The sequence below is a fragment of the Triticum aestivum genome, chromosome 2D, assembly GCF_018294505.1.
Source record: "Triticum aestivum cultivar Chinese Spring chromosome 2D, IWGSC CS RefSeq v2.1, whole genome shotgun sequence".
Classification (NCBI taxonomy): Eukaryota; Viridiplantae; Streptophyta; class Magnoliopsida; order Poales; family Poaceae; genus Triticum; species Triticum aestivum.
The window spans coordinates 364143330-364149329 of record NC_057799.1 but is presented as its reverse complement, the minus strand read 5'-3'; positions in this window follow the sequence as shown (position 1 = coordinate 364149329).

The following is a 6000-nucleotide window of genomic DNA, read 5'->3' as shown; positions in this document are numbered from 1 at the left end:
TGCGGGTGGCGGAGGCTGCGGCCGCCTACAAAGAGGCTAGCAAAGAGGGCGATGAAGCGGGCGAGGCGCTGTTTGGCGAGACCGAGGACGAGGCAGAGGACAATGCCGGCTCCGACGAGTCCCCGCTCCGCTGGCGTCGACGAGGCCCTGCTCCGCCGAGGCCCCGCGGCGCCAACAACGAGGCAGAGGACACCGCCGCTCCGCCGAGGCCCCGCCCCGCCAACAACGAGGCAGAGGACATCGCCGGCTCAGCCGAGGCCCCACCCTGCCGGCAACGTGGGGGAGGATTTCCACCGCTCCGCTGAGGCGCCGCCCGCCGGCAACGAGACAGAGGACATCGCCGGCTCCGCCGAGGCCCCGCCCCGCTGCCAACGAGGCCGCGCCACACAGAAAACGAGGAAGAGTAGAACACGGTAGGTCGCCGCCGCTCGGGTCCAAGTAAGGCCACCGCTGCTACCCTCCGGTTGAAGCCAAGCTAGGCGGGTTGACCATTGACGGCCGGTTAGCTTCTTGGCGGCGACGTGGAGTCGGAGAGCTGCGCTGGAGAAGAACGCTGCTTCTACTTAACTGCTGGTGCAGTTGGCTGACTGACACGTGGGCCCAACAGGCCACATGTCAGTTACGCAACTGCACCTGCAGTTAAGTCACTGAAGCTTCTGTTCGGCTCAGCGGGACACAGGTGGGTAGCTTCGGTTAATTAATTATACCTCCAGCGCACCCCTTTTTAGTTGAAGAATGTATGAAATGTAATGAAATCCGGCATGTTTATATGAAATCCGACCGTGTATGAATGAATTATTTCGATTAGTTCGAATTCCTGTATCACTGGCATTGGATGAACATGCAAAACAATACGTACTAGCATTATTCCCAGGGTGATCACCTCGTTTGCAGCAGTTTCACATGTACTCCCTCCGGTCCTTTCTAGTCGTGCATACAAGTTTTGTCTGCAGTCAAAGTATCTCTACTTTGACCAATCTTATACAAAAAAGTATGCACTTTCACAATGTGCGAAGTAAAAAGGAACAGAAGGAGTACAAAGAGTTTGAGCAGCTTTTTAGCGTTTCTGTACATTGCAATCAAACACACAGGCCTGGCAATTCATAGAGAACATTCAAAACAATCGATGATTATGCATCTCAGCGACTCACATGTCAGAGGCAATATTTACTTCACAACTAAAGAATAAAGAAAAAATTGATCGACGCTGCTGACAGCAAAGGGCGTCCCATTCGAAAATATCAAACGCATGTCTTGCTAAAATCAATGAGCAAAATTTGACAAGGTTGTCCCATTCCAAAATATCAAATGCCTACGATTGTGGAATGGGCAGGGTTTGCCATCAGTTCGGACATTGACATGGCACCTCGTGCTAAATAAACCAGCTGTTCTTTTTGTGCAGTTCCACCAAAATCAACCAAATTCGCGCGTAGCTTGTATGATTTCGCCCTTATATGTTGCAACGCCTTGAACTTATCGGCACCTCCTTTCTTGTGGTGGAAATGAATGATTCGATGTATTCATGAACATTTTGTGCAGTTCCCATTGAAATCAAGCTGAGCACCCCTGTTTGCACAAATACAAAAAAGTGATTAGTATAAAGCAAACTGTACTATGAATTGACAGTTTCAACAGGCACATACATGGTCCATGTAGAGCACACTTTTAGAAAAATGGAACTCACCAGAAAGAATCCTAGAACAACATTGTACTCGCGCATCACAGCAAAAAAATGGAGATTTGTCAGTCCTTCTGAGCTGAAGTTAGTTTGGTCTTGTGGGGAGTAATGTAACCATCCTTCAACTGCTCCTTCTGATGAGAAGATAGACAGGGCTTCTTCATCCTGGCATAATCGGAACTAGTCACTTCACGTACTCCATATTCTTCTTCAGAGGAAGATGATCCTGTTGTGCAAAGACAAGAGGACTACTAAATGCTAGCATCCCTGTTTGCTCGAAAAAAAGGAAAGGAAATATTTAAAACAGCACAGATGAAGCACTTCTCAAGGACAATACCACTTTTTCATGACAGTATCTAAACAGTAGCACAACACCAATAGAGATGACAAAGCTCAATCATATGGATGAAATCAGTGGGCGAGTACCAACCTTTGTCAGGAGGCTTATTGTGTAGAGCATACAGATGAAGCACTTCTCCGGAACCATCTGTTGCTATCTACGGTGGTGGCCATGCTTACTATATACTCCTCGATTAGTTTAATGTTTCCAACATCTTCTTGTGCAGTTCCACTAAAATATATGGTATCTTCAAAGAAGATCCCTGTTTGCACAAGTAGAGATAATTACATATTACATTAAGAGTGGCATCAAATCAGTGGCAAAACAATTGCTCGTTCCAGCCATAGCAATAAATTAAGATGCAAAACTATATCATTACTTGTGTCATCACAGTTCCAGTGCTTCATTACAGCACCGGGAGTTGATTTTTGTTTTTCTTCCGCTTGTTCTTCCCCTTCATCACTTGGTTCAATAACAGACAAGCTTCGCCTTCAATGTAAGATTTGGCATGTCAATTAGGGAGCACAAGTATAGTACTAAACTTAATTTTCTGATGAAAGTGGCAAAATACAGGCCAGCAGTTGTGAAATATCCTTATCTTACCTCAATGGGATATTACGGTGCACATACAGATTGGAAGTCTTGTCTCCATTTGTGCAGTTCACTAAAATCAAGCAACATTATCGTACAAGTAGCACAACATATGAAAGCACACTGCAGAATCATGTGAAAGAAGGCTAGTACTGACCTCTCATGATGCGGAATTCAAACAACTCACAAGAAGAAGATCTGAACCAAATTCGCCTTAACGGATAGGAAGTAAGATCTCCTCTTGTGCAGTTCCACTAAGATCAAGCAATCAAGCAACGTTGTCGGTGTGACATTTTGGTTGAACTGCACAAAACACTCTTAAAACAAAAGTGTTTTGTGCAGTGCAACAAAAGGTCACAATGGCAACGAGGTGAAGTAGATAACCCTGTTTACACAGAGGTGCAAAGGAAACAATTAGTGGTCAATAACGGTGGATGACACAGAAGCCAACAAAAAGAAGCATCTACCTTATCTAAATGGGAAAGAAAGCAAGACAGTAGCATTTCTCAAACGGTGGCATTGATTAATATTAACATAGAGATTATATTAACAATAAAATTCGTTAAACATGTAATTTGCTTTTAACTGTGGCATTGCATCAATTTTCCAGCGGCATTATTAGAGGGTGTTTGTTTACAGGGACATTTTGGTGTAGGGACTAAAAAAACTCCGTGTCAGTCCCATCTAAACCAAACAGGAGGGACTTTTAGGGACTAAAAGTGGGCATTTGGGACTAAAGAAAGAAGACCCCGAGGGAGTCTTTTTGGGACTTTTTCCAACAGTTGCCCCTGCCACGCATCGCACCTTGTCTCTATTAGTTCATTACTAGGGGTAACATGGTCTTTTAGCATGTCATTTAATAACCTCTAGTCCATGTTTAGTCCCTGGAACCAAGCAGGTAGGGACTAGGGAGTTTTTAACCAAACAGGGCCTTAGATTAACAACAGCTAATGAGTTGCACGGGACAGTGGACGCACCAGCACCATGTGCATCTACCGATGTACTGTGGTCATGCACAGTCTGTTGCAACAAAGAACAAACAACCAAGGAGCATATTTGTGTTGGTCCCAGTTTTGTTATCTTTAGACACCTTTCCCTATGTGAGCGCAGCAAATCTAGTCCTGCTCAAACTCTACAGCCTTGTCCCTTCCTTTCCTTTTTGAACTAGTACTTTCGCCCCTTCCTTTCCTCTTTGAACCACGTCCTAGATTTATGCGATACAACTTTCCCCACTACTTTCCCCCATTCCTTTCCTCTTTGAACCACGTCCTAGATTCATGCTATACAACTTTCCCCCTTCATTTCCTCTTTGAACCACGTCCTAGATTCATGCTATATACAACTTTTCCCACTACTTTCCCCCACTCCTTTCCTCTTTGAACCACGTCCTAGATTCATGGTATACATGCAGCTAGAGCAATGCATGTGGAGTAAGTAAATTATACCTTAAGGTTCTTGGGGCGTGGTTCGGTGGGCGACGGGACGGCGGCGAAGAAGAAGGGGTCGGAGGCCCTCCCGCGCCGCCGCTGGGTGGAAAGTGAACAGCTGCGCCGGTAGTCCCTCGCCGACGGCGACAGCGTTAAGCCTCCTTCCCTTCCCGGCGGACGGATCCTGCCGGCTCTTTGAGCAGCAGTGAGGGGAGAGAGAGGCCAACGAAGTCTTGTTTAGATCTGGAGAGGGCGAGAGAGTGTGAAGAGAGCAACTACAAGCGCTGAGGCTCCAGCGGGAGAGGGCGAGAGAGTGTGAAGAGAGCAACTACAAGCGCTGAGGCTCCAGCGTGTATATATATACTGGAGAGAGAGTGTGAAGCGTGCAAACCCTAGAAAACATTTTGACCAGTCAAAGAATCCTCCTGGCACAAATTATGCTCAAGTGTAGTTATCGAACCCGAGACCTCAAGTTTGATGAGCGAACAGGCTAACCAGCTACACAACCCTCCCGTTATGTTCAACGAGAGGGAAATAACCTTTTATACATTCCTGCATTCGTGTGACAAGCATGCCGTGTTTTTTTGTGTGTGTGGGAGTCATTGGGATTTCAATCATAATCGTGTCATGTGGCTTTGGTGGTAAGACTATCCACAGTGGTGCAGAAATAATGCAGCCTTAGTCACCTTACCTCTCTCCACGTAGTACGTTGGGTCCCACCAGTCAGAGGGTGAAACAAACAAATTAATAAGAAAAATTAAAAGCGCCAGCGGTGTATCTTACCTCACACATCTCGCTACTGCTCGGGAACACTGTCCAATTGATCCCTCTGTTCGCTCACGTACTATTTTAAGTGAATCCTTATTATAACATGCACACAAATTTTGGGCACTTGTATTCGACTTAAGTCAGTGTGCCACCGTATCTCGTATACTTACTACTCCCTCCGTCTAGGTGTAATAAGTCACGTTAGAAGGTGCAACGGGACCAAGGTGCGTGCGTGTGTGTGTGTGTGTGTTTAACAGCATGTGTGTGTTAGAGAGAGCGACAGATCGACCTACTCCTACAGAGAGATGTTGTGTAGTGTACGATTTTAGCCGCGAGAGTCGGTGCATCCTCTCGTTTCCGGGCGTGTCCGGTAGGGACATGCGGACAGCTGCCACGCCCGCTCCTGACCAGCCTGGCCCACCCAAAGCCCCTCCATCGCCCGCGCGCGCTTCCCGCCCGAAACGGTCAGCGCCGCTCCAAAGAATCGGTGCCGCATTCATGCCCGGGCAGAGCGGACGCGACCTCTCACTGGCGCAAGAGTGATGGTTGCTTCGTCCGTCCAACTTACTGCTGGGTCTATGTGATTTGACGGCTCATTGGTCTTTATTACTGAGGTGGTAGGACTGCTGGATGTCCCACGCTTTCGGCGAAAGGAGGTACTACTACTAGATTACAATTTTCTCCATTCTTACAGCGGAGGCGTGCAAGAGCAGTGAAAACACGCAGGCTCAGTGATTACATGGCCCACCTCACACTATCACCGTGCGACACCTAACTCTTTACATAGTACTCCCTCCGTTCCTAAATATTACTAGATGAGTCCCCGCGCGTTGCCGCGGAACAGCGGTATATCTCTCTGCGCAAAATTATCGATTTCATAGAACTAAAAAAACTCTATAACCGCATGACAAATGTGGTAGCCAAACTAAATAAACTCCCATCATCATTTAGATCATCCCACGTAAGGAAAAAAGATCAGCCAACTCCTACTGCATAATGGGATTATATTTTTCTTTTTGACATGTTAATGGGACTTAAAAGCTCACTTACATGCATGCTACCGGTGCATGCTTGCATGCAGACATGTTGATGTGATTTAAAACCCACTCACATGCATGTGCCACGGTATTTCTGCATGCTTGCATGTGGCTTAGTGCGGAGCCTCTCAACGTCTAGATCAGACGGCTATTATGGAC